The sequence below is a fragment of the Arachis hypogaea genome, chromosome 10, assembly GCF_003086295.3.
Source record: "Arachis hypogaea cultivar Tifrunner chromosome 10, arahy.Tifrunner.gnm2.J5K5, whole genome shotgun sequence".
NCBI lineage: Eukaryota > Viridiplantae > Streptophyta > Magnoliopsida > Fabales > Fabaceae > Arachis > Arachis hypogaea.
In genome coordinates, this window is record NC_092045.1 from 42,538,199 (window position 1) to 42,548,388 (window position 10,190).

Sequence of the window (10,190 nt, forward strand, 5' to 3'; positions counted from 1 at the left end):
TCTGAATGGAGCATCATAGGTATTTTCTATGATGGTCTCTCTGAACTGTCCAAAATGTCTTTGGATAGCTCTAGGATCTCTTCATCTGAAGAAGACGCCTACAGAAGCTCAAGAGCTGATTGAAATGGTTGCAAATAACCAATTCATGTACACTTCTGAAAGAAATCCTGTGAACAATGGGACTAGTCAGAAGAAAGGAGTTCTTGAGATTGACACTCTGAATGCCCTATTGGCTCAGAACAAAATATTGACTCAACAAGTCAATATGATTTCTCAAAGTCTGTCTGGAATGCAAAATGCACCAAGCAGTACTAAAGAAGCTTCATCTGAGGAAGAAGCTTATGATCCTGAGAACACTTCAATAGAAGAGGTGAATTACATGGGAGAACCCTATGGGAACACCTATAATTCTTCATGGAGAAATCATCCAAATCTCTCATGGAAGGATCAACAGAGATCTCAACAAGGTTTTAACAATAATAATGGTGGAAGAAATAGGTTTAGCAATAGCAAGCCTTTCCCATCATCTTCTCAGCAACAGACAGAGAGTTCTAAGCAGAATACCTCTGACTTAGCAACCATGGTCTCTGATCTAATCAAAACCACTCAAAGTTTCATGACTGAAACAAGGTCCTCCATTAGAAACTTGGAGGCACAAGTGGGTCAGCTGAGCAAGAAAATTACTGAACTCCCTCCTAGTACTCTTCCAAGCAACACAGAAGAAAATCCAAAAGGAGAGTGCAAGGCCATCAACATGGCCGAATTTTGGGAGGAAGGAGAGGCAGTGAACACCACTGAGGAAGACCTCAATGGACGTCCACTGGCCTCCACTGAGTTCCTCAATGAGGAACCATAGGAATCTGAGGCTCAAAATGAGACCATAGAGATTCCATTGGACTTACTTCTGCCATTCATGAGCTCTGATGAGTATTCTTCCTCTGAAGAGGATGAGTATGTCACTGAAGAGCAAGTTGCTAAATACCTTGGAGCAATCATGAAGCTAAATGACAAGTTATTTGGAAATGAGACTTGGGAGGATGAATCCCCTTTGCTCACCAAAGAACTGGATGACTTGTCTAGGCAGAAACTGCCTCAAAAGAGACAGGATCCTGAGAAGTTTTCAATACCTTGTACCATAGGCACCTTGACCTTCAAGAAGGCCTTGTGTGACTTAGGGTCAAGTGTAAACCTCATGCCTCTCTCTGCAATGGAGAAGTTAGGGATCTTTGAGGTGCAAGCTGCAAAAATATCACTAGAGATGGCAGACAATTCAAGAAAACAAGCCTATGGACTTGTAGAGGATGTTCTGGTAAAAGTTGAAGACCATTACATCCCTGCTGATTTCATAGTCCTAGAGACTGGGAAGTGCATGGATGAATCCATCATCCTTGGCAGACCCTTCCTAGCCACAGCAAGGGCTGTGATTGATGTTGATAGAGGAGAGTTGATCATTCAAGTGAATGAAGAATCCCTTGTGTTTAAGGCTCAAGGATGTCCCTCTGTCATCATGGAGAGGAAGCATGAAGAGCTTCTCTTAAAACAAGAGCCAAACAGAGCCCCTACAGTCAAACTCTAAGTTCGGTGTTGGGAGGCCACAACCAAACTCTAAGTTTGGTGTTGAACCCCCACATTCAAACTCTAAGTTTGGTGTTGGGAGGTTCCAACATTGCTCTGAACATCTGTGAGGCTCCATGAGAGCCCTCTGTCAAGCTACTGACATTAAAGAAGCGCTTGTTGGGAGGCAACCCAATGTTATATTTTATCTATTCTCTTTTGTTATTTTATGTTTTTTGTAGGTTGATGATCATGAGAAGTCACAAAATCAATGAAAAAAGCAAAAACAGAATTAAAAACAGAAAGAAAAACAGCACACCCTGGAGGAGAGCATGCTGGCGTTTAAACGCCAGTGAGGCTAGCTGTTGGGCGTTTAACGCCCAGTCTGGCACCATTCTGGGCGTTTAACGCCAGAAAGGGGCACCAGACTGGCGTTAAACGCCAGAAAAGGGCAAGAAGCTGGCGTTAAACGCCAGAAATGGGCACCAGCCCGGCGTTTAACGCCAGAATTGGCACAAAACGCAATTTTGCTTGCCATTTGGTGCAGGGATGACTTTTCCTTGACACCTCAGGATCTGTGGACCCCACAGGATCCCCACCTACCCAACCACACTCTCTCTCTTCTTCACCCATTCACCAATCACCTCAACACCTCTTCCCCAAAAACCCTTCACCTATCAAATCCCATCTTTCTCTTCACCACTCACATCCATCCTTCATAAAACCCCACCTACCTCACCATTCAAATTCAAACCACTTTCCCACCCAAACCCACCCTCACTTGACCGAACCCTACCCTTTCCCCACTCCTATATAAACCCATCTTCACTCCTTCATTTTCACACAACCTAAACATCACTTCTCCCCCTTTTGGCCGAACACAAAGCCATTCCCTTCTTCCTCATTTCTTCTTCTTCTACTCTCTTCTTTCTTCTTTTGCTCGAGGACGAGCAAACCTTTTAAGTTTGGTGTGGTAAAAGCATTGCTTTTTGTTTTTCCATAACCATTTATGACATCCAAGGCTGGAGAAACCTCTAGAAAGAGGAAAGGGAAGGCAAAAGCTTCCACCTCCGAGTCATGGGAGATGGAAAGATTCATCTCAAGGGTGCATCAAGACCACTTCTATGAAGTTGTGGCCTTGAAGAAGGTGATCCCCGAGGTCCCTTTCTCACTCAAAAAGAGTGAATATCCGGAGATCCGACATGAGATCCGAAGAAGAGGTTGGGAAGTTCTTACCAACCCCATTCAACAAGTCGGAATCTTAATGGTTCAAGAGTTCTATGCCAATGCATGGATCACCAAGAACCATGATCAAAGTGTGAACCCGGATCCAAAGAATTATCTTACTATGGTTCGGGGGAAATACTTGGATTTTGTAACAACCCCGGTTTTCGAGTACGCGAGATCTTTTCTGAAAGTACGGAGAACTCCGGAGGATCAGTAAGGGGAGAAGCTTTGATATATTATCATGTATCTCAATCCTAATCGTCATTATGTCATCTTTAAGCTAGAACCTTTTATGGGGCAAGCTCGATAATGCAGTTACGAAGAACATAGTTTTTGAACCGTATCGGTTAGGAGTTTTGATCCGGTTTTTCGTAGATAGTCTCAGTTTGACGAACCGGACTCGATTCATGAGAGAAGAGAGATAATAAGGTAATATTATCATTATATTAGTAATAAAAGTTTCTTGAATGATATTATAAGGTTACCTGGTCAGTTTTAGTTAAAAACAGAAAATCGGTTTAACCGGGTTCACAGTTTACTGGTGCAGCTTAGCACCAGCACTCTCTGATGACTTTAGCAATGCTAAGGCCTCATTATTCATGTTTTATTCTCATAATAAATATGTTACTAGTGTCATTTATGCTAGTAGCTCAGAAAATAATTTTTAGAGATGTTTTTGCAAGTGTTCCGATAGTTTTAGTAGTTATACACCTGAGATATTTTAATATTATTTTAATCCACCTCCAAGCCAACCAATCACAACTCACCCTACACCCCCAAAACCCCCAAGGCTGGCTCATTTTCACTTTGTGGCCGAAAATAGGTAGAGAGAAAAAGAGAGAAAAGTTCTTAGTTCCAAATCTTCAAAGCTTGATTTCTGCTGAACTAAAACTCAAATCAAAATTTCAATCCGACCAAAATGATCCTCTCTTCTTTCTCTACATGATCATATGACTTATCAAGGCTGGGATCAAGGTGAGTTGGCTGCACCATCTCTCTTTTGATTCGGTTTCAAGGAAACATGGTTAAATATGTGTTTCTTGGTGTGATTTAGGAGGAAAAAGTGCTTAAGGACCACCTGAAAGTTTGATTGAATTAGGAGCAGCAAAACCAGGTAGGGTGTCACGAAATTAATCTTGATTAATTGTGTTTGAGATGTGTGAATGTTGTATTATTTGGCTGTGCTAAAAATTGGTTGCATATATGATTGATTCTTGGTGAAAATTTGGTGAAATTTTGATGAAATTTGATGAAATTCAAGCTTTATGTTCATGTTCTTGGAGCAGCTGGAAAAACGAAACCCTAGGCTTAAATTGAGGTTCAATTTGTGATGAAATCATGTAGAAAAGATGGGGTTTTAATGGCTGCTAATTTATTATGAATTGTAGTAAAAATCGGTTGCTGAAAAGATTGAAAAACGGGTAAAAACAGAGAAAGAATTTGAAGAATTTATGAAGAACATGAAGAACACTTTGAGTGTGATGAAGAACAATGAAGAACAGGCCTTAGATCTTAAAAAGGGCAAGGAAGTAAAATTTTTGGTGTTTTAGGGGTTGTTTGGTAATTTCTGAAAGTTAGGGTGGTAAAAGTAGAAATATTAAAAGTTACGGGTGGTTAAAAGTGAATTTTAAAGGTTAAAAGTAAAAGTGAGTTAATTTTCGAAAATTTAATAATAAAATAATAAATAATAATAAAATATTAAATAATAATATTTAATTAAAAATAATATTTTAATAAAAATAATAAAATAATACGGAACAGGCAGTTTTCTGTAAAAGCTTTAGAAAGACAACTTTAAGTGCAGAATCTTATAATTACCTTCATAAAACACTTAGGGAGTGGTAAGAACATATTAGTGAGGTAAAGATAAAAGAAAGATAAAAGTCAAAGGAAAGATAAAAACCAAAGAAAAAGTCTGTAACGTTTTAACAACAGAGAAACAGACAGAGACTAGCGAACAAACTAGGGCAATGATGAGCGGATAATTTGTATGCTTTTTGGCATTGTTTTTAGTATGTTTTTAGTATAATCTAGTTAGTTTTTAGTATATTTTTATTAGTTTTTAGCTAAAATTCACTTTTCTGGACTTTACTATGAGTTTGTGTGTTTTTCTGTGATTTCAGGTATTTTCTGGCTGAAATTGAGGGTCCTGAGCAAAAATCTGATTCCGAGACCAAAAAGGACTGCAGATGCTGTTGGATTCTGACCTCCCTGCACTCTAAGTAGATTTTCTGGAGCTACAGAAGCCCAATTGGCGCGCTCTCAACGGCATTGGAAAGTGGAAATCTTGGGCTTTCCAGCAATATATGATAGTCCATACTTTGCCCAAGATTTGATGGCCCAAACCGGCGCTCAATGTCACCCTCAGAAATTCCAGTGTTAAACGCCGGAACTGGCATAAAACTTGGAGTTAAACGCCCAAACTGGCATGAAAGCTGGCGTTTAACTCCAGAAAAGGTCTCTACACGAAAATGCTTCATTGCTCAGCCCAAGCACACACCAAGTGGACCCAGAAGTGGATTTTTACGTCATTTACTCATTTCTGTACACCCTAGGTTACTAGTTTACTATTAATAGGATCATTTGACATTGTATCAGCACCTCATGACACTTTACACGTTTTCTTTGTGTATCTTCCACGGCATGAGTCTCTAAACCCCATGGTTGGGGGTAAGGAGCTCTGCTGTGTCTTGATGGATTAATGCAATTACTACTGTTTCTCATTCAATTATGCTTGCTTCCATTCCAAGATAATACTTGTTCTTAACCCGGATGAATGTGATGATCCGTGACAATCATCATCATTCTCAACTATGAACGTGTGCCTGACAACCACCTCCGTTCTACCTTAGATTAAGTAGTTATCTCTTGGATTCTTTAACCGGAATCTTCGTGGTATAAGCTAGAACTGATGGCGGCATTCAAGAGAATCCGGAAGGTCTAAACCTTGTCTGTGGTATTCTGAGTAGGATTCAATGATTGAGTGACTGTGACGAGCTTCAAACTCCTGAAGGTGGGGCGTTAGTGACAGACGCAAAAGAATCATTGGATTCTATTCCGGCCTGATTGAGAACCGACAGATGAATTCCGCGTGCTGTGACAGAGCATATGCAATCGTTTTCACTGAGAGGATGGGAGGTAGCCATTGACAACGGTGAAACCCTACATACAGCTTGCCATGGAAGGAGACTTGCGTGTTTGAAGAAGAAGACAGTATGAAAGCAGAGATTCAGAAGATGGAGCATCTCCAAAACCTCAACCTATTCTCCATTACTGCAAAACAAGTAATCATTTCATGTTCTTTTGTTTTCCACAATCAATCCTGATAATTTCTGATATCCTGACTAAGATTTACAAGATAACCATAGCTTGCTTCAAGCCGACAATCTCCGTGGGATCGACCCTTGCTCACGCAAGGTATTACTTGGACGACCCAGTGCACTTGCTGGTTAGTTGTGCGGGATTGCAAAAGTGTGATTGCAATTTCGTGCACCAAGTTTTTGGCGCCGTTGCCGGGGATTGTTGAGTTTGGACAACTGACGGCTTATCTTGTTGCTTAGATTAGGACTGTTTATTTTTGTAGGTTTAGAGTCTTTTAGTTGAGTCTAGTTTCATATTTTAAGTTTAGTGTCAATTGCATGCTTTTGTTTTTCTTTTAATTTTCGATTTTTGCATGTTCTTAGTCCCTTTTTGATTCATAAAAATTCTAAGTTTGGTGTCCTCTTTGTGTTTTTCCCTTAAAAATTTTCGAAAACTGTGTGTTTGATTTTCTAAAAATTTTAAGTTTGGTGTCTTTTTGTGTTTTTCTCTTTCCTCTTTTCAAAATCAAATCTTTTTCATAAAAATTTTTCAATCATATCTTTTTAATTGCTGTTTTCAAAATCTTTCTGATTAACTCATTGATTCAGTTTTCAATTTGCTTTGATCTTATTTTCTTTTTGATTTTCGAATTTTTATTTTAATTTTATTTTGTTTTATTCTATTTTTTTCGTAAATTCAAAAAAAGAAAAAAAAACAAACAAAATTTATCTCTTTGCAATCATTATCATTTCCCTTTTGTCCATTATGGACTTAAGTGGGATCAATCAGTCCAAAAGGACTCTGGGGTCATATGCTAACCCCATTACAGCTGCATATGGGAGTAGCATCTGTACACCTCCCATCAAAGCAAGCAGCTTTGAACTAAATCCTCAACTCATTATCATAGTGCAGCAAAATTGCCAGTATTCCGGTCTTCCACAGGAAGAGCCTACTGAGTTTCTGGCACAGTTTTTACAAATTGCTGACACAGTATATGATAAAGAGGTGGATCAGGATGTCTACAGACTATTACTGTTTCCATTTGCTGTAAAAGATCAAGCTAAAAGGTGGTTGAATAACCAACCTACAGCAAGCATAAAGACATGGAAACAGTTGTCAGACAAATTCCTGAATCATTTTTACCCTCCAAAAAGGATGACACAGTTAAGACTTGACATCCAAGGCTTTAAACAAGAGGATAATGAATCCCTTTATAATGCCTGGGAGAGGTATAGAGGTATGCTAAGGAAATGTCCCTCTGAAATGTTTTCAGAGTGGGTACAGTTAGACATTTTCTACTATGGGCTTACAGAAAAAGCTCAGATGTCTTTAGACCACTCAGCTGGTGGATCTATACACATGAGGAAGACAATTGAAGAAGCTCAAGAGCTTATAGACACTGTTGCTAGAAACCAATATTTGTACTCTAGCAATGAGTTCTCTCCAAAAGAGGAAGTCATGGCAGTAGTCACTGACCCTAGTCCTCAAGAACAAATAACTGAGCTTAATCAACAATTGCTCCTGATGACAGAACAGTTAGCAGACTTTAAAGAAATGCTCTATGAAACTAAAGTTGCTAACAAGAGCATAGAACTGCAGTTGAATCAAGCAAAACAGCAAATATCTAAACAGATAACGGAGGAATGTCAAGCAGTTCAACTGAGGAGTGGGAAGACCCTGAATAACACTGCTCAGAAGAGTAAAAAGCCAACCAAGGAACAATTGACAGAGGACAACCAAACCACTGTTCAAAATCCCTCTGAGGACAGTAAGAGCCCAGAGAGGAATGTCATTGGCGTTCAAACGCCAGAAAGGGAAGGAAAGCTGGCGTTAAACGCCCATTCCTTGCCCAGTTCTGGCGTTCAAACGCCAGAAAAGGGGGAAAGGTTGGCGTTAAACGCCCAATTTCCACCCAATCCTGGCGTTCAGACGCCTAGGGAGAATCAGACACCTGAGAGTGCTGACAGTAATCCCTCTAACAAGGCTTCTTCAACCACTTCTGTAAGGAATAAACCTGCAGCATCTAAGGTTGAAGACTATAAAGCCAAGATGCCTTATCCTCAAAAACTCCGCCAAGCGGAACAGGATAAGCAATTTGCCCGCTTTGCAGACTATCTAAGGACTCTTGAAATAAAGATTCCGTTTGCAGAGGCACTTGAGCAAATACCTTCTTATGCTAAATTCATGAAAGAAATCTTAAGTCATAAGAAGGATTTGAGAGAAACTGAAAAAGTGTTTCTCACTGAAGAATGCAGTGCAGTCATATTAAAGAGCTTACCAGAAAAGCTTCAAGATCCAGGAAGCTTTATGATACCATGCACATTAGAAGGTGCTTGCACCAAGACAGCCCTATGTGATCTTGGAGCAAGCATCAATCTAATACCTGCATCCACTATCAGAAAGCTTGGGTTGACTGGAGAAGTCAAACCAACCCGGATATGCCTCCAACTTGCTGATGGCTCCATTAAACACCCATCAGGCATAATTGAGGACATGATTGTCAAGGTTGGGCCATTTGCCTTTCCAACTGACTTTGTGGTGCTGGAAATGGAGGAGCACAAGAGTGCAACTCTCATTCTAGGAAGACCCTTCCTAGCAACTGGACGAACTCTCATTGATGTACAAAAAGGGGAAGTAACCTTGAAAGTCAATGAGGATGAGTTCAAGTTGAATGCTGTAAAAGCTATGCAGCATCCAGATACACCAAATGACTGCATGGGCGCTGACATTATTGACTCTCTGGTAGAAGAGATCAATATGACTGAAAGCCTAGAATCAGAGCTTGAGGCCATCTTCAAAGATGCTCAACCTGATCAAGAAGAACTAGAGGAGGCAAAGGAATTTTCGAAAATTCCTCAGGAGGAGGATAAGCCTCCCAAGCCTGAACTCAAACCACAACCACCATCCCTGAAATATGCATTTCTGGGAGAGGGTGACACTTTTCCAGTGATTATAAGCTCTGCTTTAAATTCACAGGAAGAGGAAGCACTGATTCAAGTGCTAAGGACACACAAGACAACTCTTGGGTGGTCCATAAGTGATCTTAATGGTATTAGCCCAGCTAGATGCATGCACAAGATCTTATTGGAGGATAATGCCAAACCAGTGGTCCAACCACAGAGGAGGCTAAATCCTGCCATGAAGGAGGTGGTGTAGAAAGAGGTCACCAAATTACTAGAGGCTGGGATCATTTATCCTATTTCTGATAGCCCCTGGGTGAGCCCTGTCCAAGTTGTTCCCAAAAAGGGAGGCATGACAGTGGTTCATAATGAAAAAAATGAACTGGTTCCTACAAGGACAGTCACAGGGTGGCGCATGTGTATTGACTACAGAAGGCTCAATACAGCCACCAGAAAGGATCATTTTCCTTTACCATTCATAGACCAAATGCTAGAAAGACTAGCTGGCCATGATTACTACTGCTTTTTGGATGGCTATTCAGGCTACAACCAAATTGCAGTAGATCCTCAGGACCAAGAGAAAACAGCATTCACTTGCCCTTCTGGCGTGTTTGCCTACAGGAGGATGCCTTTTGGTCTGTGCAATGCACCTGCAACCTTTCAGAGGTGCATGCTCTCTATCTTCTCAGATATGGTAGAGAAATTTCTGGAAGTCTTCATGGATGACTTTTCAGTATATGGAGACTCATTTAGCTCCTGTCTTAATCACCTAGCACTTGTCTTGAAAAGATGCCAAGAGACTAACCTGGTTTTAAACTGGGAGAAATGTCACTTTATGGTGACTGAAGGAATTGTCCTTGGGCACAAAATTTCAAGCAGGGGAATAGAGGTGGATAAGGCAAAGGTAGAGGTAATTGAAAAATTACCACCACCTACCAATGTTAAGGCAATCAGAAGCTTTCTGGGGCATGCAGGATTCTACAGAAGGTTTATAAAGGATTTTTCGAAAATTGTAAAACCTCTGAGTAACCTGTTAGCTGCAGACACACCATTTGTGTTTGACACACAGTGTCTGCAAGCATTTGAGACCCTGAAAGCTAAGCTGGTCACAGCACCAGTCATCTCTGCACCAGATTGGACATTACCATTTGAACTAATGTGTGATGCCAGTGACCATGCCATTGGTGCAGTGTTGGGACAGAGGCATAA

At 40.5% G+C, this 10,190-nt stretch overlaps 1 long non-coding RNA gene across 1 annotated transcript; it reads left to right on the forward strand.

Annotated features, from left to right (window-relative positions):
- The first annotated feature begins 3,528 nt into the window (after window positions 1-3,528).
- On the forward strand, window positions 3,529-5,349 carry LOC140175487 (uncharacterized). Its single transcript, XR_011866301.1, has 3 exons — window positions 3,529-3,756; window positions 3,836-3,895; window positions 4,905-5,349. It is a non-coding gene; the product is annotated as an uncharacterized lncRNA (long non-coding RNA).
- The last annotated feature ends 4,841 nt before the right edge of the window (window positions 5,350-10,190 follow it).